The 23,975-nt window shown below is 46.5% G+C and overlaps 3 long non-coding RNA genes and 1 pseudogene across 3 annotated transcripts in view; 2 read left to right on the forward strand and 2 right to left on the reverse strand.

Annotated features, from left to right (window-relative positions):
- The first annotated feature begins 240 nt into the window (after positions 1-240).
- 4930527F14Rik (RIKEN cDNA 4930527F14 gene) lies at positions 241-19,408 on the forward strand. Its single transcript, NR_045809.1, has 7 exons — positions 241-320; positions 806-888; positions 2,460-2,503; positions 14,869-15,047; positions 16,001-16,121; positions 18,138-18,246; positions 19,290-19,408. It is a non-coding gene; the product is annotated as an RIKEN cDNA 4930527F14 gene (long non-coding RNA).
- Positions 2,690-10,724, reverse strand: LOC115488341. The gene is made up of 3 exons (XR_003951188.1): positions 10,309-10,724; positions 8,675-8,778; positions 2,690-2,710 (listed from the first exon to the last, which is right to left on the reverse strand). It is a non-coding gene; the product is annotated as an uncharacterized LOC115488341 (long non-coding RNA).
- Gm5206 (predicted pseudogene 5206) lies at positions 13,974-14,802 on the reverse strand (annotated as a pseudogene).
- A 150-nt stretch (positions 19,409-19,558) lies between the features above and the next one.
- Positions 19,559-23,975, forward strand: part of LOC115488342 — a 30,261-nt gene continuing 25,844 nt past the window's right edge. Inside the window, exon 1 of the long non-coding RNA XR_003951189.1 lies at positions 19,559-20,654. This is a non-coding gene — a long non-coding RNA (uncharacterized LOC115488342). The remainder of the gene's footprint in view (positions 20,655-23,975) is intronic.

The following is a 23,975-nucleotide window of genomic DNA, read 5'->3' on the forward strand; positions in this document are numbered from 1 at the left end:
TTTCCTGGATCCTCTCTGGCTATGTGTGAGTCAGCTCTGGAAGGCTCTACGGCAGCACACTCAGTAGGAGCCGCAGGTCCTTCCTGTCTGTTCACCTTGTGTTTCCCCACCTGCTTCTGTTGTCCTAGACGACCATGCAGTCACCATGCCTTTGTTTGTTTGCTCACCTCTGAACCCAGAATCTGAGCTCCTAGAAGAAAGGCATCTCCCTCTATCCCACAGGCACGGCTCTTCATAGCCACACTCCAACTGAGTACAGTGCCCAGCACATGGCTAATACTCCATAAATATTTACTGCATGAATAAAAGATCGAAAGAGGGTAAGTAAAAGAACCCCCCGGCTGTGTACCTTGCCTTGGGTCTATGCTTCCAAGAAACTTAAACTCTCTTAGAGGGCCATTAGATCCAAGAACATAAACATCACAGATAAATATTGATGCATTTCTCCAGCCACATGAATATTCAATAATGTGCTGCTTCTGATGTTGTGCTGTAAACAAGCTGTGTACTGCCTTAATGTCCTCATAGGTATGGGTCTGTAACCCCTCCCCTCACTGCCCTTCAGTAGTCAACCTTGGCCCCCTGTCCACACAGCCTAAATGCTTCTCCTCGAATGACTTCTGTGCTTCACTGAAGCCGAAGCCTTCAGGAAGTAGCCCGCTTGCCTTGCTCTACCAACTCTCTTTCAAGCCCCTAAGAGGATTGCAGTGCAGAGGCACCCAGATCTCCATTAGAAGCTGGTCCACCTGGAGCTGCATCCCGTGCCCTCCTGGTCTCTATTTGTGAACTCTGGACTCTTTTTCAGGGACTCCCGAGTCTCTTCTGGACATGGTGATCCTTCCCTCACAGCATGTACTATGCTCAGCTCCTCCCTCCCTCTTGGGCCAGGTCTGGGGTAGGGGAGAGGGGGGAGGGGGAGGGGAGGGGGAAGAGGGGGAAGCGGGGGGGGGGGGGAAGAGGGGGAAGCGGGGTGGGGGGGGAAGAGGGGGAAGAGGGGAGGATGGCTCAGAATGCCCCGCCCTTTCCCATTCCTTGCAGCCATCCTCTCCTTCCCAGTCAAACTTCCCAGAGACATTTATGGCTCTGTCTATGCCCTCATATCTCTATCTCCTTACCACCATTTTGGCACTATTGAATCAACTTCTTCCCTACCCCACAGACATAGTTAATAGAGTAATCACGAATTGCCTAAAAGCCACTATAATTGGTATTTTAAAAAAAAGGAAGGGGGCTGGTGAGATGGCTCAGTGGGTAAGAGCACCCGACTGCTCTTCCGAAGGTCTGAAGTTCAAATCCCAGCAACCACATGGTGGCTCACAACCATCTGTAACAAGATCTGACTCCCTCTTCTGGAGTGTCTGAAGACAGCTACAGTGTACTTACATATAATAAATAAATAAATCTTAAAAAAAAAAAAAGGAAGGAAGGAAGACTTTTATCCCAGGCACGAGGAGGGGGGGGGGGGTCACAGAAAGTACCTTACCAGGAAAGCAAGTTGTAAAGTGGCATTACAGAGGCTGGACATAGGTACTTACTTCCCATCGGAGGAAATACGGGAACAAGTTTGAGGTGGTGAAGCAATGTTTATGGCAAGCCCTTGTTTGACCTGACCAAACCAGAGTGCAGTTGCTGGAACTGGGGCCATGCAATCAACCTTGAAATTGACCAGCTTTCTGGAAATAGGATACTCATAGCAGTAATCACTCATTGACATAAGCTGGCATGAAAATTCCCCGTGAGTTAACCCCGTAGAAGCAACTCTGGGACTGGGACGTTTCCCATTGGTAGACCAGGCTGGGCTCAAGCGTCTGCAACTGATGATGATGATGTTATTAAAGTATGACATTAAAATTTTTTGAAGGAGTTCTAGAAAAAAAGATTAAATTTCTGTGATGGTTGTCAACTTGATTGCATCTAGCATGAACTACAATCCAGAAATGGAGGACATACCTGTGAGAGATTTTTCCCCCTTGGCTTTAGGTGGGTGAATCCACTTTTAGTCCTCACTTTCCAGGTAGGAAGACACAGATCTTTGATCCAGATCTTGAATCAGGAAGATGTACCTTCAACCTGGGCCACACCTTCAGCTAGAAACCTATACGGACACAGAAGAAGGGAGCTTCTGCCCTTTGCTTGCTTTCTCTTGCCTTGCTAACAGGTCCATTCCTTCACTGGCATTAGACCCTACTTTTTTTTTGAAATTCCAGTGTGTGCTGAAGACGAGTTGAGACATCCAGAGTTTTGGACTGAGGAATTTCTGGATTCTTGGGCTTTTCATTCCTATCCATCCACTGTTTGATTACTTGGACCACAGCCTATAAGTGTTTCTAATAGATCCCCTTTCTATATGTCTAGAAAAGGACATTCATTCTATAAGTTCTGCTACTCTTGAAAGCCCTGATTGATAAATCTTTAAGCAAATTTTCTTCTAATAGTGTTGCTTTTTTTTTTTTCAACAGTCTTCAAATGAGTAAGAGTCACAGAAATAGTCAGCTAAAAGAAGGTAAGGACTGCGTTACACATATGGATCTTAGTGCGCTCTTGTCTCCATGGTAAAGGTGTGCAACTTTCAGGCAGGTAACGGACACATAGAATGTTCTCCCTGCATCTGTTCAGACTCAGTTGCCATTATTTCGGACAGTCCTGCTGACAACCCAGCACACGGGGGCGGCATGGTCTGATCATTCAGAGTTCAGACACAACACGAACCCTATGTAAACAGCCAACAATTTAAATGATGTAATGTTGATGAATCCTGTGCTGCACCCTTCCCCACTGCCCCTGAGTAGTCAACCCTGGTGGTGCTGACCCAGCCTCATTGCTCTTTCAGTCTCATTGCTCTCCCTGCGTGCTCGCATACACACAGTGGAAATTTATTGCCAGCGTCAGCGCCAACCTCATGGTGGCTTTTCCCAGAGGACGCAAAGGGAATTTTCAACTCTCATTTTCTTGGATCTTTTGGCAACCTTTGGTACGGAAAGGCGTTTTTCCCTCACAGCAGTCTGTTGGCTCCAGCATCACTGTGTGCCCTGGCCTCCCTCGGTTCTTCTCAGACCTTTTTTCCTCATTATGGCAGGTTTGCTTGGAGTCCTCAAGTCACTATCTGAAGATTTCCTTCTCTTGTCACTCAAAGGACTCTTCTAGGGATGTCATCCCATGGTGCCAAACCCCAGCTCCATGTTAACCATCCCCCAAAGTCAACCAGCAGGCATGATTAACCGGACCACACACTCAGTCCCTTACTGGAGCCACATGAGCGTCAGACTCAACACATACACCATTCAGTCCTGTGTCAGAGGCCAGGCTGTACACACAGTTGTTTTTGATACAATCTATACCTCTTGCCTCTTTTACTCCACTACTAAAGACTGTTCATTTTCTTTTTTTAATCCTACACCTTTACCAACTCCATCCCTCCGTCTTCCTCTCTACCACCCATCACATTAGCTGAGGCAGCTTGATGGAGTCCCCACACTTGCTCTTGTGCTTTCTAATGCTCTCAACACTGTAGCCCAACAAACAGGGGAACAACAAACTCAAAGTCTATTGGGAGAAAGATGAGAATCTTAGCATGGCACCCGGGGGCCCTGAGTGACCTGTATCCACCAGCTACCTCTTGTTCTCAGCTCCTGCCCTCCTTCAAACATTGTCTGGTTTCTCTAATCAGTTTCCTCCACAGAGCATCCGAGAGTTTTCACTGTGTGACAGTGCTTTTCCTTCTGGTCCTCTCTCTATTTAACCCTCCTCCTTCAGATTTATTTATTTTATTTTATGTGTGAGTGCTCTGCCTTTACCTATGTATGTGAACCATGTATATTCCTGGTGCCTACTGGAGTCAGAAGAGGTCTCCAGTGCCCTGGGAGTTACAGAGGACCTGGGAACTTGGCTTTTCAGGAGCTCTGAATGACAACTTTGGAGTTCCTGCTGTGTGGGTTTTGCTTCTTGGCAAAAATCTTTACAATAAATAATAGAAAAGCCCCGATAGGTCTCCAGTCTGTCTCCCCCAAACCAGAACAGGATCATTTCCTACATTAGGCCCAGCTAATGTTTTATCTGATTTAATTTTTAATATTTTGGATGGTGACTCTCACGAGTTTGCAGAGGAGGCCATTTCATAATTCAATATTTCTCTCCCAGATAGGGAGTGTTTCCAGTAATCAATCCAAATGTTTAAATTTATTTTGTTCTCTTGGAGATGAAGTGCTTCCTCTCTGTGAAAGGTAAAATTTTCCAAATATGGAATTAGTAAACAACAGCAGCCCAAGGGGCAGCCTATTTCCTTAGTCTGCGAAAAGAAATTAATATTCCCAACCAATGGTTTTCCTTGCTTTTCTGCAAGCCTATAATTTCCTCTAGTCTCTTATTATCTTCATAAACTTATTTCTTACTTTAAAAAAAAAGATGGTTATGAACCAGAAAGATGGTTTAACAGGTAATGGTATTTGCCTCCCAGCCTCCCCACTAACAGTGATGATGATGACGATGATGATGATGATAATAATAATAGAGAAAATGAAAAAGGGAAAGTTATACAACAAGTCTGGACAGGCAAATGTGAAAGAATCAAAGAAGCCTGAACTTCAGGATGGTAAGAGGGAGGGGTAGGTGCAGAGAGATTGTTTTCATTCAAGAGTCCCAAGAGGTTGCTGAGGGAACAGGGCACTCATTGCCAGCGCCCACAGGTGACCTGTGGCAATGGACATTAGGAAACCCAGATGGATGCCTGTGCAAAGGAGACAAGATGGTGTCAAGGGCAGAGAATCTATGATCCCTGTGTGGCTGAAGTGACAGAAATCAGTGGCAGATTAGAGGACCCATACAAGGCAAGCATGCCATCTGGTGGCTGACAACTGTCTGTAATTCCAGCTCCAGGAGATCTGACGCCCTCTTCTGGCCTCCAAGGGCAATGGCACACATATGGCATACACTCACAGATACACACGCATACACATAAATAAAAATAAAATAAATCTTAAAAAAATGTGGAAATGAAACAAAGCCACCAGAGCTTTCAGCTAGGATTGCTGGGCAAGTGGAAAGACCTGCATTAGGTCTTCTTAACATAGTGGTATCAGGACCTATATTAGGTCTTGAGAAAGAAATGACTTCAAGTTTGTTTTGTTATGCTGAGTCTGGGGTGGTGACTTAGAAACACCCAGTTTCCCCTGGGTTAAGATGGCTTTGAGACAATGGCTCACAAAGCCTGAATGCTAAGCCAGCCTGATTTTCTGAGTTCTAGCTCAAAAGGTGAAACATTTTCTTTCTGCCTTTTTAGCCCTTCTTTAGATACTGGCCCAAATCCTAAGCATGCATACCCTGAGGTATAAGCCTGGGACTTCCTCACTTCCCCTTCTGCCCTATGCAACTGCTTGCCCACCTTCATTGCCAGTCTGCTGGCTCTCTTGGACCCTTAACTGATGGGCATGGGTCTTGTCTCTTTCTTCTTCATATTCACTTTCCTCCTTTTAGCAGCTTGCCTGCACTGTTCTTAGTCTTCTCTCAAATATGTGTAAATGACCCTCACATTTCAGGACAAAAAGAGGCATTGTCTTTGTAGGTCTGAAGTTTGAGGACATAGCAGGGCTGCAACTCCACTTGTGAGTCATACACACACACACACACACACACACACACATATACACAAATACACTCATACAGACATGCATATATATACACACATACACACATACATATATACAGACATACATACAATTACATGATATAGACATAGTAACTTGATAATGCGAACATTACATACATAAATGAAAGACAAAGATATTTTGGAATCACTCAGGCAGAAAGAATAGCTACATGGAAAAGAGCCACGGGGCTCTTCAAAAAGTAAAGATCAGATCAGAGGATCCGAGGAAACAGGAACATGTCTGGCCCAACGAGTGAGGTTTCCAGAGTGTGTGGGCCTGAAGGTGCCATAAACAGCTGGGCGCCATCCCTCTTGCTTTTTAGTCTTTATAAAAATCCAGTTCCCAGGGGTTGCTGTAAGTTCTGCTTACTTTCTGTGTTAGCACATTCCAGGTGTGGCACCAAAGCTCCTCAGACTGAGTAATTTAGTACTTGCAGGAGTCTATGCCCATAGTTTGGGAAGCTGGGAGTCTAAGGTCAGTGTGCCAGCAGAACTGATATCTGATCCGGTCCCATTCTTTGCATGTGGGGCAGCGACTGGGTAAGACATGTGAAGGAAGCCCTTTGGGACTTCATTCACAAGGCACTAAACCTCATCCGGTAAGATGGACTTTTTTTTTTTTAAGATCTATCTATCTATCTATCTATCTATCTATCTATCTATCTATCTATCTATCTATTGTACACTGTTGCTGTCTTCAGACACACCAGAAGAGGGCATCAAATCTCATTACAGATGGTTGTGAGCCACCTGTGGTTGCTGGGAATTGAACTCAGGACCTCTGGAAGAATAGTCAGTGCTCTTAACTGCTGAGCCATCTATCCAGCCCCAAGATGGACTTCTTATGATTTAGTTCCTTTCTAAAGGCCCTTTTGACATTATCATACTGTGGATTAAATTTCGACACAGTTCAAAACCTCATCTGAAGTGTCTGGGACCAAAAACGTTTGTTTCTCCGCCTCCCTTCCTTTTCTTACATCCCTTCTCCTCCCCCTTTCTCCTCCCCTCTTCTCCCTTTGTGTCCTTCTCCGCCTCTGCCTTCCCCTCTTCTCTTTCTTTAGATTTTGAGATATTTGCTTACAAGCTGTCGATCTCTGCACACCTCCCACACCCAGGATAAGACCAAGAATACGTGGTTTTGAGATGAAATTTCAAGCTTCAGAGCATTTTTAGTTTTATATTTTTAGATTGGGGATGCTAAACCTGCATGAATGGGGGCCTTACAGATATTCAGGCCACCGCATTACCTGTTCTGGAAAATAGTTGCATCACATTGCCTGTGTTCAGTGCTCACCGATGCCAAATTTCGGTAAAGGTCCTGGTGTTTATTTAGTGCAACCTCCCACACTGTTGGAAAGTGTCCCAGTGAGCTTTTTTCTCGCTGTGATAAAACATTAGCCAAAAGCAACTCGAGGAGAAAGGTTAATTTTAGTTAACAGGTTAGTCCATCAGGCAGGAACCTCAAAGCAGCAGCGGAAGCAGGGGACGGCTGACCCCTGAAGAAGGCTGCTGGCAGGAACCCTGGGAATTGCTCTCCATGGCTTTCTCAGCTTGCTTTCTTCCACAGTCGAAGACAGCCTGTTCTGGTGTGGCACTGCCCAAAGGGGTGGGGGGCTTCTCACTTAGATCATTAAGGTGGAGGAGGAAGAGGAGGAGGAAGAGGAAGGAGGAGGAGGAAGAGGGAGGGGGAGGGGGAGGAGGTGGCCACGGCGGCTGCAGTGGTGGCGGCGCCGGCGGCACATTCCTTTAATTCTAGCACTCAAGAGGCAGAGGCAGGCAGATATCTGTGAGTTCGAAGCCAGCGAGTCTAGGACAGCAAGGGCTACACAGAGAAATCCTGGCTCAACTCCCCCCAGGCCCCCCAAAAGAAGCCCTAAGACATGCCTGCAGGCTAACCTGATATAAGCATTTTCTCAGTTGAGGTTCCTGCTTCACAGCTGATTCGCTTGGATCAAGCGAATGAAACTAAATGGCACAGAGAGCGAGCTGAGGCTTGCAGGCAGAGTGTCTCTTGGTAAATAATAGGCAACAAACAGTGAGCTACACCAACCTAACTGAACAGCAATGGTGAAGGAAAATGGCATGTGAATGCATTATGTTCTGCGTTTAGAAGTTTTGCGTTCCCCGTTAGTTCTAACTACCGCCCTTATTGGTACCATTAGTCCCTAACTTGACCAGTAGGGGGAGCCCGCTGGGGATAGGCCTGAATGAAGCTTATAGAGAGGACGGCGGGCAACATGGCAGACACCCACCCGCTCTTAGTATGCCTGGGCGATACGTGCCAGGAATAGGAATAAGAATCGGTCTAGCTCTGCTGTGTCTGTTTAGCTGCATTCCATTGTTGTTCAGACAAGGTCTCATGCACCCCAAGCTGGCCTCAGATTTGCTGTGCAGCTGAGGATTTACCATGAATTTCTGATCTTGTCTTCATCTCCTCAGTGCTAGGATTGCTGGTGTGCACCACACCATACCTGGTGCTGGGGATGGACCCGGGGAATCCGTGTGTGGTAGGCACTCAATCTACTAACCGAACAACATTTCCTGTCCGGTTTTTACTACTTTATGGCTTAAGGTAGTCTGTTACGTAGCCCAGGCTAGCGTAGAATTTCTGCTCCTCCTGCCTCTACCTCCTGAGTGCAGGAATTTCAGGGAATAAAAGGATCATCCATCTACACTCTCGCTGTATTTACTTTCAGCTATTAAAGCGGGAATTATAAAAAATAAGGTGTACAGTCTGCTGCAGAGGTCAAGAAAGTTAGTTTAATTTTGTTCACAGTTCTTAGGCAGGTAGGTGCTCAGCGACAATCGCCATCGCTATTCTATATCCAGGAGGAGATGCTGTGCCTTGAAAAGGTCCACTGAGGCTGCCTTCCCAATCAGGACACAAACGTGCAATCAGTCAAAGAGCCCGCACACACATGGCTCCTCCCCCATCCTCTTGTTTGCTGGACACACACTTAACCGCCACTGAGAACACAAGGTTCGCACTGAGAGCCCCCATGCACCTGCCGGCTTTGTGGTCAGTGCGCTCACAGGAAGCGCTTTCTTCCCACGGACCGGAGGACCACCGAAGCACTTGATTCCTGATTTGCTTCAGGAAGACACCAGGTAAGGAGGCTGTTGCTTCCAGGCTGCCTCTGAGGAAGAGAACCGAGATAAAGACGACTTCACATCTGTCTGCATGAAGGGTGAGAGGGTGACTGTTCCCATTTTTAGGCTCTCAGGAATGCCCTAAAGTTCAGTGCAATGACTCAGCAAGCACGGGGCAGGGCTTCAAATTTAACGTCCGGTGTCTGACTTTTCTATTCTCTAAACAGATGCAGAAGTCCTCACAAAGGAAAGGGAACAAGAAATAAAACATTTCCTAAAAAAAATACTTACCCCAAACTTCCATTTTTGTCTTGAACCACAGTTTTAAACAAGAGGAACATATTGCGGGCAGATATATTGGCAGGACTAAATTCTAAGAGAAATCATTGCTAACCACACAATAAGTACTTCCCGGGTTCAAGCACAGCGCCCTCTAATGGGAGCACTTTTGCTTGAGAGCATGCTCATTGGAAGAGCACCCTCACTAGGGAGCACCTTTCTGGGGCTGGTTCCAGATACTAACAATACAACCCTAGACAACTAAAATACTTACTGCGTAGACTAAGTATTTCCCATGGAGTTCTCACACACACACACACACACACACACACACACACACACACACACACACACAGAGAGAGAGAGAGAGAGAGAGAGAGAGAGAGCGAGCATGTCAGACAGTAAAATGGTACCTGAAAACATTCTAAGGAATGGACACATCTGCATAGAGGCTGAAACCAAGTGGAGGTCAGAGGTGTGATAAAGGCCTGACGGTGACGGTTTTCTGGTTGGGAGACTGACTGTGGGAGGCTCAGTGCTGGCTAGCTCTTTGTATTTGCATGTGCACTTATGCATTACACACACACACACACACACACACACACACACACACACGAAAGAAGGGGGAAAGAGAAGGAGGAGGGGGAGGGAGGGAAACACACAGAGAGAGCTACCTGCTGATGCCTTAATGTGTCTCAGATATGTTAGATAAACCTTTCTCCAGAACAGGAATTCACTAGGGCTACAAGCCAGACAAGGACCAGCAATAGCTCATTAAACTAACTCATGTTCAACCATTGGTCACTGGAGGTGGCTCGCCCACACTCCATCCTTCCACAGGGAAATGGGCAGAACTCACATCTTTTGTTTTTGTTCATGGCTCTGCCCCCCCAGAAGTGGTACTGGGGTACTCTTGGAAGAGACTCATGGGTCACTTGAGACAGGATGAACCACACATGAGAACGGCCATGTCATTCAAAAATTTGACCAAATAACCGTCCTAAATGTTCATCTACTTTGGAGTTCCCAAACTAGTGGCTGGTAAACAGCAAAGCCACATTGAGTGAGTTGGAGAACCTTCTGGAAGTCCATAAAACACACATGATATATGCCATTACTAGAAACTCAGAAAGGGTTAGAAAGACTGAGGATCAAAACTGTTCCTTTCTCTTCTGCTTCCCTCCCCCTCCTCTGCTTCCTCCCTCCTCTTTTTCTTCCCTTCTCCTCCCTCTTTCTTTCTTTCCCTTGTCTCTTCTCCCCTCCGACCTTCTACACTAAGCATGCTCACTTGGGCCCACCTCTGAGAGCATGAAGTCTAGTCTTTCTGATCGCAGAGCTTCTGTGTCTTACGGGATCTGTTTGAGTCTGGTCCCTGTCCAGGCTGCAGAACTTCATGAAGACCTGTCCGTCTGTATTTGAGTGTGTTCTTATAAAGCTTCTAGTAAGTTCCAGAATGTAAACTGGCCCCTTCCAGCTGGTCGGATGCTCTGTCCTTTGGCAAATATAGCACATGCCATGCCTGAGAGTTCTCCTCACTAGGTAGGCACCCTGCCAATCAAGCCTACTGGGAGGGGACAGCTGGGTGGAATTTCCCCTTGGGCCAGATGGAGCACCAACAGCAGACATGTGCAAGATAAACTCAGAGGATCCCACACACTGTTTTCTTGGCCAGGAGGACCTTAGTTTTGCTTTGTTTGGGGAAGGGGGTGTTTTGAAACATGGTCTCATGCAGGCCAGGCTGGCCTTGAAGTTCCTGTGTGGCCCAATGTGACCTTGAACTCTGTAGTCTCCTATTTCCACCTCCCAAGGGCTGAGATGGTTGCCGACGGCTTCTCCAGTTCCAGCTTCAATGCATCCCTCCTGGAACAACCTTGGTACCCTAGTGACATGGAGGCTTGCTGAGCACACAAGCCTTTTGCAAACTGTGCTGCATTAGCATTTAGGTAAAAGTAAAATTATTCTCGATGCTCAGAAGGACCAGAATGATTGAACGTCTTCTGGGGGGAACTCCAGAATGCCTTGTCCAAATGACCTTGGCGAACCTTGCAGCGTTTACACTTACGCTGCCTGCTCGGTTGAAATGAACTCATATTTTGCTATATCAGCCAGTATTCTTATGGATCCATGCCCAGGAATGAACTCATAAAGTTGGATAATTTTTTAGGCCATTGACTTATGATCCAACATGAGTTTATCCTTTAGTAAATATCATTTATTGGTTGGCTTAGAGAAGAAAAATTTTTTTGAAATGAAGTATCAAATCTTGAGGTTAAACGAATTATATGTGGCCAGGTGTCTTAGTCAGGGTTTCCATTGCTGTGAAGAGCAAGCAAGCTCTTATAAAGGACACATTTAATTGGAGCTGGCTTACAGGGTCAGAGGTTCAGCCCATTATCATCAAGGCAGGAACATGGCAGCATCCAGGCAGGCATGGTGCAGGAAGCTGAAACTTCTACATCTTCATTTGAAGGCTGCTAGCAGAGTACTGACTTCCAGGCAGCTAGGGCAATGGTCTTAAAGCCTACACTCATAAGGCCACACCCACTCCAACAAGGCCACACCTTCAAATAGTGGCACTCCCTGGGCTGAGCATATATACAAATCACTGCAACAGGTGAACAAAAGAATGAGAAAAACAAGAAAGAAAGTGAATAGGTGAGGCAAGAGGTTTTAACATATTAATAAAAGAAAGCAAAATTTGGGAAAATATTCCATGCTTTGATAATAAAGGGGAAATGGGAGAGTGCATATTGGCAATTTGTTTGCACTCCCATGAACTCATTCTGGAAATAAGTGTATTTAAGGAACAGAAAACAGCGGTTCCCTGTGGAGTGTAGGAGCTGGGAAACTGGAGACAGATTTGCTGCAGGTGTTGTCATGTACATTTATTTATTTATTTATTTATTTATTTATTTATTTATTTATTTATTATATGTAAGTACACTGTAGTTGTCTTCAGACATACCAGAAGAGGGCGTCAGATCTAGTTATGGATGGTTGTGAGCCACCATGTGGTTGCTGGGATTTGAACTTGAGACCTTTGGAAGAGCAGTCAGTGCTCTTAACTGCTGAGCCATCTCACCAGCCCTGTCACATACATTTTAAAACATGCTGGCTTCAACCTAAGAGAATGCACTGCCTATTTAAAAATCCAAATTTAAAAAGGTTAATTGTATCTCAAGGCCAGGTTCAAATCAGGCTCTCAAGACACCTTTGCACTCATAATCCCCTCCCTCACCCTTCTTTAGTTAGACATACTCACTGTAAGCCCCTGTCAGGTACAGCCGTCAGTAGGCAGGGTTCTCCTTGACCTTACATGGGAAGAGTTACATGGGTTAAGCAAACTGTTGATCACAGTCAGTCGGCCCGGACAGTTCTTCCTCTGAGCTCTTTGAATGACCAACTCCATCCGGCTCATCTCAGCGCCAGTACCAACTTCTGTAGACACTGCCCTTGGCCATTTCCTGTGAGCCTCACAGGCTGACAGCTACGTTTCTCTTAACTATTCTTTATAGCATGCACGGTTACTTGAGTGAATCTAAAAGTTTTTAAATAAAAATGTAATTACTAGTTACCAATTTAAAATAAAATATAATTACATCATACCTCCATCTTTTCTTTCCTCCCTCCAGCCCCCCTCTGTGTCCTCCCTTCCTGTCAACTTCTATATGTCCCTACCTTCTCTCAAGCTGATTGCTTCTTTCCTTTGAATATTATTGTTTTACACACACACACACACCCTACCAGGTCCATTTTTGTTGTTCATGTATATATGATTTCAGGGCTGACCACCTGGATAATCAGTCAGGAGGCTCCTTTGTGGGGGAGGCTAACTTTTCCTGTCTCTCTCAGCTGTCATCAATTGCCTGTAGTTCTTTGTGTGGGAGTGGGGTCCTGTGAGATTTCCCCCTGCCTTCCTATCATGTGTATTGATTGATTTTCTCATTGTTTCCCTCTCTGGTTAATGCATCTCATTCTAGAGAGGCAGCCTTACAGCAGACTTCTTGGCGCTCTGACTCTTACAGTCTTTCTGACCCCTCTTCCTCTATGTTCCTTGAGCCCTAGGTTTGGAAGCTGAAGTGTTGGAAAAGCATGTGTAGCAAAGAGGGGCCATCAAAGCAGAGGCCTGTGGGATTCAGACTTGGGCAAATAGGATAGGAGCTTCGAGAGTCCATATACAACTCATGTCTGACAGCTTGGTCACCAGAGAACAACTGTAAGCTCTTCAGCTTACATTTAAAATTTACTAAAATTATAAGGTATTTTAAATGACTGTGGTGGTTTGAATAAGAATGGGCCCCATAGGCTCCTATATTAACGTTTAACCACTAGAGAGTGGCACTATTTGACAGGATTGGAAGGATTAGGAACTGTGGTCTTGTTGGAGTGGGTGTGGCCTCTATTGGGGGAGGTGTTTCACCGAGGGTGAGTCTTGAGGTTTCAAAAGCCCAAGCCAGGCCCAGTTTCTCTGTCTCTGCCTATGGATCAGGATGTAGAACTCTCAGCTACTTCTCCAGCACCACATATGGAGGCAAGCGTGTGGGCATGCTCCCTGCTGCCATGCTCCCTGCCTTGATGATAATGGACTAAACCTCTGAAACTGTAAGCCAGCCCACAATTAAATGCTTTCTTTTATAAGAGTTGCCTTTGTCGTGATGATCTTCATAGCAATAGGTCACTGACTAAGACAATGACTAATCTGGAAGGTCTGACTAGCCTGACAGACTAAATTGATAATTCTGATCTTCAATGATGAGCATCATGGATATGCAAATAAATATTGTTGAAAGTACACTAAATCAACAAGATTACATTCTAGTGCAGGTTTTAGCAGGTCAAACACGATTCTAAGTGTTTTCTCTTTTTTTTTCTTCTTCTTCTTTTTTTTTTTATTCTGGAAGTAAAAGGAAATCTTTATTTTCAAATAAAGTTACCTACAAGAAATTATTCATTGATCCACTATGAATGAGTCTCTCATCACATACAGCACCAAAAATATATTAAAAAAAAAAAACACCACAGCCTCACCTCTCACACACACATCCCCTCCCAAGAGCCACACCGCCCACACCAAAAGATCCAAACTCAATACTCACACAAAAGTTATCTTTGAATTAAGATTTATAAATGTATCCATTTATCCATTTTTTCCTATGAAGGAAACTGGTTAACGTCACTCCATACCTTTTGCCTCTGCATCATGTGGAGGAGGTCTCCAAAAGTCGACTCCTCAGGGCTATCGAAGGCCAGCAAGGCCAGTGTGCGCTCCATCTCTGTGAGGCATTCTCGGCTTTCCTCACCCTGCTCTGCCAGTTGCGTCTGGGCAAACGCCAATGCTGCTTCTGTCTCACGCTGACAGATAAGCTCAATCAAGTGTTGTTGCTGAAGGTGGAAGTAAAGATACCGGTTTGTGTCTAGGAGCTCTGGGTGGAGGCTGTTGATCAAGGCGATGGCCGCCTGGATCTGACCCTTCAGAATCATCTCCCGAATCTTGATTCGCTCATCAAATGTTTCTAGGTCCACACTTGGTTTCATCCCAGACTCCATCCGAAATTTCTCTGTTGCTTCCTTAAAGCCCTCTGTGACTAGGTAGTTCATGAGTTGGTTCATGTCTGCTCGCTGAACATGCAAGTTATTGAGCTTTCCCATCCATTCATCTTTGGTTATTTCATCCGGCTTTTCTGCATAACTCATTATGATTTATTTCGTGCGGATCCCGCCTTCTGTGCAACAATGTCTGGGTGGCGGCTCCGCGGCCGCTCCCGGGGCTCCCGGGGCCGGGGAGGGGCGGCTCTAAGTGTTTTCTACACCATCCTCACATCATCCTGTGAGATATGTATTGTTTCTCCCCATTACAGATGGTAACTGGGGCACAGAGAACTGGGAGAATCATCCAAGTCTTGCTGTGAATAAGACGTGGAGCTGGATGGAACCATAATTTCAGCCAACACTGAATGCTACACTATGGAGACATGGATTCCACAGTTTTTAAAGCAGATTATATTTGGAGCCATATATTCAATGCTTTGCCGCCGGGGTGGGTGTCCTACTCTGGGGGTGGGAAAGCACAGTCTGAGATGTAGGACAAAGCTGGAGCTGGTTCAGGGGTCCCCAGACCTGTGACGAGGCTGGGGTCGTGGGGTCCTCTGACTCTTGGACATCCAGGCACAGCTGGGAGTTGAAGAGCCAAGAATGGAGTGTGGGGGTGGGGTGGGGGTGGGGCCTGGACTGGGGACAGCATCTAGACTGGGCAGGGGCAGCTGAAGCAGAGCTCTGGCTTGTCTCAGCAGTGATTGTCCTTAGCTTGGTGGAGGCAGGCTGGGATCATAGAGAGGCCTTCTATGAGAGAATTAAGCTGAGGCTTTGTAGGCGAATGCCTTCTCCATGGCTCCCCACTGTGGATTGTAGCCGCCTGTGGCCACACTAACTGGGTTCCTGAGTGGGAGGCCAGAGCTGTATGGGAGAGATCAGCGAGAGAAATAAGAGACCAAGACATTTCTGTTCAAGGCCCAAAGTTTACTCAGAGTCTGTGCTTATAAAGTGGGGAGGCCCATCCCCTGCAGATCTATTTTTGATGCCCTTCACCAGCCTGTAGGCGATCTATCTAAAAGAACTGTTTTGGCAAGTAGGTGTAAATTACTGGATTGCTGGCTGTCCCCTGAAAATCTCAAGGCCCTTTCAGCTGGTAGCAGTGTCTTGGAGAAGAACAGGGGCAGGTGACAGAACAATAGAGCCATCTAGGTCAGAAGGCTTCACCCCAGGTGGTCTCATACTCAGTGGCAGCAAGGTCAGAGCCAGTCTACTCAAGGCTGGGGGAGGCTACAGTGGACTTTGATGAAAGAGACAGTTCTAAACTGTTTATTGAGTGTTCATGGCAGACAATGGATGCATATCTAACTGTACCCACTTCTCAGGGTGGACCTGAGATTAAATACCTTTTGCAGGGAGGAGAGTGTCTGGGAAGGAAAGCTTATTGGCTATGTTCTCCAGTCTTCTAGGTGTCTCATCAGCATGGAGAACTCTGTTCTGGGCCTACGGGAACCACAGGTTTCCTTTTGCGGGGAGTATGGCACATGTTGCTAGGAATTTGGCTGGGAACAGGGAGTTTCAGGTGTGTGCCTTCTGAGTCTCCGGGTCTCAACCTGCTCTACCTTACCAATCTTCCTGGCATGGTTTCACATCAAATTTCATATCAAATTTCTCACATCAAATTTCTCATCAAATTTCTCATAGCAAATTTCATATCAACATTTCTAAGGAAGAGTTGAACATTTTTTGGTGAAATATCTATTAGTTATAGAAATGTAGTTATAAGAACTTTATTATTAATAAAAGCAAGGCATAATAATTTTAAAAAATATTTTATGTGAAAAATCCAAACTTTGGTTACCCAGGACCTACTAATGGGGAGTTTGTGTTGGGTTGTGCACGTTAAGGGTAGAGTGTCAATTATTCTGTGGGGAGAGGGAATTAAGTGTCCTGGAAGAGAAGAAGCAGCCCTCTTTTCCTACATCACAGTTGCTTGTTTTAAAGACACCAATGGTAATGTTATAGACCTGGAAGACAGTGTTCTACAACCTGTAGGCAGAAGAATCCCACAAACTAGCCTGGGCAGTTTGACTTTGCAGTGAGACTCTGTCTCTAAATAAGTAAATAAAAGGCAATCTCGGATGTCCAGAAGTCAAGAGCAGGAGAACAGTAGGCTAGCAGAGTAGGTACAGCATCCCTTGTGCGTACACAGATTGACAGCAGCTTTGGAATGGGAAGTGTGTAGCCTATGGGTGGGTGGGTGGGGATGTTAGTCGAGTATAGATGGCAAAGAATAGGCTAAGTTTTGAAAGGCTGCCAAGAGTTAGGTGAAAAGGAACATGGAAGGCGACTCCAGATAGAGGACCACAGAGTCCCTCTGTCATGTGATGTAGATGAAGAGATGTGGAGCTGAGCTCATGAAAGCCTAAAGGGTCTGGTATTAGGTTTGGGTAGTGGAGAGAGATGAAGTTGGAGCTACTGAGAACTTCCAGGTACCATTAGAGAAATATGCATTAATTGGCCTTGACCTCACAGCTTGTGAATGCTATTGACGGTTCTAAATGTACAGCTACTCACTGGGGTTTGGAGATAACAGCATTTGCTGTTGGTGCTCGTGAGCATGAAGATAAAACAGTGTTGTGTCCCGAGAAACAGGTCGTGCTTTCAAAGGATTCCCGGGGTGTTCACTTGAAAAAGACAGTACAAAGGCGTGATCTAGCATCCTAGCTAGGGATGCTGTAGTAACCTGGGTCTGGCTGGTGCCACACTCCACGTGCCTCAGGCAATGGCAGGGGATGGAGATCTGAGTCCAGAGTAGAAGAAGCCATATAAGGCAAGTTCAGAGGAGAAGATGGCGAGCAAGTCAGGACAGAAAACCACCATACCCCAGGCAGTCCTAGAGCTGAGAGGCCCCTGCTGGCCGGTCAGTCAGTCTTTGGAGTGCAGAGACCAGAGAGAGATCCTGGAAGGGAAAAGGAAAGGCATCCTGCACAAATGCTGTGGTTAAGTTCCCTTGATGAATCCTTTCTTGTGTATCCTCCCGAAAGGCGCTCAAGAGAAAGAGTTCACTAGGAACCAATGAGTTAGAAGCATTGGCCTCTGTAACCAATCGACCTCACAGTGAATAACACCATATGCTTTATTTCTGACTCATTCAGCAGTCGTAGGAAAGCCCACAGAGCATGGGGTGTGGTGGGGGTGGGGGTGGGGGTGCTCCTTCATGGAGTCACTTGGGCATCTGGGCTGATGGGGGCTCTGTTTTGGTGGTCTTCCAGATTACAATGGGGGTCATCTCTAGTCTCCATACCTGCAAAAAGCAACCAACAAGGATGGAAGGTGACACAGGAGGTGACAGTGACCCAGGCTTCCATAATACAAATGAGAAATGCTTTGTTTGCACTGCGCTTGAGCTCCAATGCCTGGAGACCCCTGGTACTCCATGCAGATATTTAGAATATTCTTCAGTCATGGAGACTTAGCTGTGCTGGTCATGGGGTGGGTTGGCAAGTTTGTAATTCTATTTTCAAACTTATAGAGCTTCTCTTTCTCTCTTTCCTTATAATGAAATCTCTGCTTCCGGTTGCAACCTTCTCTTTAGATGGCCTTCATCATGACTGTAAAGATGTGGGATAAGCCCAGTCAGGTCCTTGAAAGTGGCTGAGCCCAACTGAAATGGATGCAGACAGTAGTTGGAAGAAAGTAACAAGGTAGGTGGAGAGACTAGACTGAGTAGAGTCCAGGAGACCCAGACAGAGAGAGATCCGAAATGAACCGTCAGGATCCACTGTCAGAATCAATCACCGCTATGGCTTTTCCTCTCCTGTGTCTCTGCTCCCTCCTCATCAGCTCCAGATGCACACACAGTTCCTTTCCTGTGGGCCCTGTGGGCTGTTCTTGCCAGCAGAGTGACTCACACGAGCACACTCCCACGCAATTCTGACTCCACCATAATAGCAGCTTTCCTGCACTATGGACTTTTTCCAGAACCTTTAACACGGGCAGACAAGGATTTGAATGAAAGAAAGAATGGACAATTATGTATGTAGCTTTAGCTTGAGTCTCCCAAATAATTTCCTGGCAGGTATGATAGTCATTATCTTCAAACTGGCATTCACACATAAGCCTGCTTCAGATATTGCGTATAGGAAAAAAAAAAAAAAACCAAACAAACCCTGTGTTAGCGGCTTTTGCCATTGCTGTGGCAAAATTCGCTGAAGACAAACATACAGGAAAGAAGAGCTTGTTTCAGATTAGAGTTTGAGGGATACAGTCCATAATGGTAGGGAAGGCGGTCCAACACGTAGATTGTGGTGACGGTGGGAGGGTGAGGCAGCTGGTGACATTGCAGGGGCAGTTAGGGTGATTGGCTAGAGTTGGAGCCCAGAAATTTAGTCCCCTCTAGCCCCATCATCGGTCAAGTAGGCTCCATGTCTAAAAGGTTTTGCAGTGCCACAGCTGGGGACCAACTGTTTAAACGCAATGTCTGAGAGACATTTCACATTGAAATCATTGCAATCCCCAGATCCTGAGTTCTGGGACCATTGTCTGCCCCATTTACTTTTTTTTTTTTTTTTTAAAGAATGTATCTGTACCATGAATTATAATAGTGTGCCTTTTTCTTAGCCCTGGGAATCACACCAAGCACTTGTGCATGCTGGTCATGAGGGACACCCTCAGACTGTCTTATTTTGTTATTGCTGAGATAGAGTCTCATTATTACCTGACTGGTCTAGAACTTTCTTTGTATCAGGCTGGCCTTGAATTCACAGTGACCTGCCAGTCTCTGCCTCCTGTGTGCTGGGATGAAGAGTCTATGCCACCATGTAAACACCTGTCTTCAGGTGCTCACTCATTAAAGAAGAGGAGAAAGCAGCCCCACAGTCCAAAGTTCTTTAACAAAAATTAAACATACGGAGAAAGAAGAATTGGCTTTATACGCAAATTTCCATTAGTAGCAGCCTAACAAAACATGAAAATCTCATAGGTGTTGATCAAACTTATCAACAAATCCCCGTCTCGTTTTCATTATGTGCTTGTTGGTTAGAAGATATTGTCTGCTACCCTGGAAGTCACATCGATGTCGGCAGAGCACTAGGAACGCTACCCACTGTTTTCTCCTTAACTGTGGTTTAGAAAGGAAGGGCACAGGCTGAAGTCACACAGGGTGGGCAAGATGGCTTGGTGGATGGAGGCACTTGTCACTAAGGCTGATGACCTGACCTCACCTTGGCACTCACGTCATGGAAGGAGACAGTGGATCTCCATAAGTCTTCCTCTGACCTCTGACCTCTATATGCATGCCGTGACACCTCCCTCCCCAGTAAATAAGTGAAGAAATAAGATTAAAAACAACCGGTCAGGCGTGGTGGTACACGCCTTTAATCCCAGCACTCGGGAGGCAGAGGCAGGCAGGTCAGAGGCAGGCAACTGAGGTTGAGGTGAAGTCCTAGCCTGTGCTGTTGTTCTCTGGGCCATGCCTGGGTCCACAGCCCTGAAGCAGCAAGGGTCTATATTGATGTGACTCATGTTACCACCAAAGGCCATGTGGAAGTCCCTGGTCTGGGCTGCTGCCTCAGGCCATGTAGATGTCTCAGGGCTGAGCAGAGCTATCTGCCTCTCAATGCCTTCAGCACTCCAGAGAGATGGCTTGGCACCTTGCCTGGGCTGCACAGTAGAACTGGCCCTGGTGGTGGTGGGGCTCTGGTGAACTGGCCCCAAGGGCTGGAGAGCAGGAGAGCAGGCCCCGCCCCTTACTGGGGGAAGAGTGAGAGAAGCTGGAGGTCTGACCAACTCAGCTACCACCCAGGCCCAGATCCAGGACTTTGAGTTAGCTCACCCCAATATCTACCCCAACTGCTGGAGCATGTGAAAGGACTGGGCCTGCCAAACCAAAGCTGCAGGATGTCTGTAACACAGGACAACAGTGGCATATCCATGAGCAGTCCTGAGGAGGAGGAGCTAGAATTAACGGTGTGGCAGAAGCCAGATGCCTCAAACCAGAACAATATACTCAGCTCACCAACAGAACAACTCACTGTAATGAGCATTTGTAAGTAGAGCTGTGTGGACAAAGGGGTGACTGTGTGACAAACCATGATACACTGCAGCTTCCAAGGTGAGATGGGTTTGTTCGTTTTGTTGTTTTGTTTTCCTTGGGGGCGGGGGTTGGATATAAAGGGACGGGGAAATGAGCGGAACTGGGGTGCATTATGTGAAATTCACAAAAAACTAGTTTTAAAAAGTTAAAAAAGCTGGGCAGTGGTAGCACATGCCTTTGATCCCAGCACTTGGGAGGCAGAGGCAGTCGGATTTCTGAGTTTGAGGCCAGTCTGGTCTACAAAGTGAGTTCCAGGACAGCCAGGGCTATACAGAGAAACCCTGTCTCAAAAAACTCACAACAGCAACAACAACAACAACAAAACATTGGTCACCACTGCCCGGCCGGTTGTCACACTTTTGAGATCAGCCTGTACCACATAGCAAATGTCAGGCCTCTTGGGGGAGTATTGCAAGATATTGCTACAAATAACAACAAAAGCAAACAAAGTTAACGTTTGCATAGCAACCTCCACCCCCCCAAGATTATACCTGTACATAATTTATGTTCAAAGACAGTGGCACAGGTCTGGCAAGATGCCTCACTTGAGAGAAGCTCACAGGATCAAGGCTGATGACCTATGTTCTAGTCCCTGAGTTCACAGCCACGGTGGGAAAGGAGGAGACCTGCTCCCCAGCCACACAGGCTGAAACACAGTTTACAATAGGGAAAGACTGAAAGTAATCGACACACGCAAACAAGCAGGCACATAAGCTCATTAAACTGTTCAATTTGCTGGCTACGATGAACAGACAAGGCAATTCTATTTGGACTGATGGGAGTTTTCAAAGCTGGTTTATTTTTGTTTTTTGGTGTATTTGTGTGTGTGTGTGTGTGTGTGTGTGTGTGTGTTTTCAGAAGTCAACACGTGTAACAGTTTTGATATTTGCACAAAAACCTTACACACTGTAGGCATATTTGTGTACTCAAATAACATTTCTGTAAAAACAGACAAGAAAGAAACTGGGAGGCCCCATGTTTGCTTCTAATCAGGGAAGTAGATGCCTGGCGTAGGTAGACACGAGGTGGGTACTCATTTCTTATTTTATGGTGTTTTGACTATTTTGGGTGAGTGCTATGAATGAATCCTCTGTTCACAATTGTTAGTAAAAATGGGTAATGTTTTGCCACCCAAACTCCCTCTCTCTAGAACTTCAAAGGAGGGGCGTGCTTTTAGACAGACACAGCCAGTGAATGCCCCTCTGTCATTAGAAAAGCAGAGAACTGCCTTCTGCATCTTAAAAGTGCAGCTTAAAATAGCACACTGCAGAGCTCTGGGCTCAGCCCTGACGACTGCTGGGTAGAAGCCGTCCAGGGATCATTTTCCAAAAGCCAATTTGCAATTTGCAATCCTCTGTAATCCAGAAGTTTGTGTTTCCTGTGTAGATCTTTAAGAGCCAGAGAATGGCAGGCTAGTGGGCTGACGGCCCCGCGGAGAGCTGGTGGGAAGTTCAGAGCCATGGTTCCCCAGACAGCTGCTTCATTGTCCCCATTGCTACGCTCCGTTTTGGGTTCAGCCTGTGAAGGTTCTGCAGCTGCGTGTGGACAACCCCGCCCCTTCCCCGTAAGTCTAGAACAGCCCTCGCTGGCACCTCTGCAGCTGCGACTTATTGCAAATGCTCTGCATTCCGGGATGTTCCGCTGGGTTTTGGGTCTCCCCTGTGGCTGGAAGCACTAAGCAAATGGAAAGGGAGGAGAAGCAGAGGGCCTAAAGCTGCCAAAACATTGCAGGGATGAGGGAGAGCTGTTAGGAAAGCTGCAAAGAGTTTGTGCGGGAAGAACCCACAGCCAGACGGGCCTTCTCGCTCCCTCAACTGGTCAGCTGGTAACAGGAGCCTGAGAGTTGAGCTGGGGAGGCTATCCCCACCCAGCGAAGACCCATTCACAGACCCAGAGCCCCACCCTCATCTGGAGACCATTTCCCAGCGAAAGCTAGTCTAGGAGGCAGAAATGTGGGCCTTCTTTATAGTTAATAGATGTGGTGTTTACCTCCCCCACCACGTTGGTGCTGGGGAGGAAACCCAGGCCCTGGAGCAGGCTTAGCATGTGCTCTGCTGCCGTCGAGCTCACCGCAAGCCTCTTACATATCTTCTCTTTAACTCGTACCTCACATCTCTCGACTGTCAAACGTCAAATAGCTCTTTAAATAGGCAAGTCATGGGTGCTATGTGTGCCCCGCTCCTTTTCATGTTTGGTGTCTTAGTTAGGTTTCTGTTACTGTGATATAAACAATGACCAAAAACAATCGGGGAAGAACGGCTCTATTTGTCCTATGGTTCATCATGGAGGAAAGTCTGGGCGGGAACTCACGCAGGAACCTGGAGGTAGGAGCTGAGGCAGAACCACAGAGTGTCCGCTAGGATCATGTTCAACTACCTTCCTCTTCTTCCCTCCGTCCCTCCGTCCCTCCGTCCTTCCGTCCCTCCGTCCCTCCGTCCCTCCGTCCCTCCGTCCCTCCGTCCCTCCGTCCCTCCGTCCCTCCGTCCCTCCGTCCCTCCGTCCCTCTGTCCCTCCGTCCCTCCGTCCCTCCTTCCCTCCGTCCCTCCCTTTCTTTTTAAATTTTGTATGTATGGGCGTTTTGCATGTATATATTTGTACCACAGACGTGCAGTTCCCTCAGGGGCCAGAAGAGGGCATTAGATCTCTCTGGGCCGGGAGTTCCAGAGGGTTATGAGCCTTCTTGTGGGTGCTGGAAAGGCAACCAGAATTGTCCCAAGAACAAGCATGCTCTTAACTTCTGTCAGCCACTTTTCTTACATCTCTCAGGACCAACTGCTCAGAGACAGTACCCAGTGGGCTGGGCTCTCCTGTGTCAATCACTAATCAACAAAATGCCCTACAAGCTAATATGATAGCGGCATTTTCTCAGTGGTGGGTCCCTCTTCCCAGAGGACCCTAGCTTGTGTCAAGTTGACAAAAATCTAGCCAGCAAAATCAGGTCTGTTTTGCCTGGCTCTCAGATCTTATGTTTGTAAATTGCCCCCCAGGGAGGTACCAGCAGACCTGCCTGAGTGCCTGAAGAAGTCCTTTCGTACTTCTGAATTCCAGTAGCTAGACCAGGACATGCCTCAACACTGGCTGCACCACAGTGACTTTAAAATGTTTATTTATTTATTATTTTGTGTGGGCATGTGTTTGGACATGTGTACATATATGAACATGCATGCCGTGACATGCATGAGAAGACTAGAACAATGTTTGTTTGTCAGCTCTCTCCTGCTTTTACACAAGTTCTAGAATTCAAACACATGTCACCGGGGTGGCATGGTCAACTCTTTTACCCTTTGAACCATTTGCCTACCCTTTAAAAAATTTTTTTGAGACACTATGTAGCCTAGA

Source organism: Mus musculus, chromosome 14 (genome assembly GCF_000001635.26).
Source record: "Mus musculus strain C57BL/6J chromosome 14, GRCm38.p6 C57BL/6J".
In the NCBI taxonomy this organism is placed as follows: domain Eukaryota; kingdom Metazoa; phylum Chordata; class Mammalia; order Rodentia; family Muridae; genus Mus; species Mus musculus.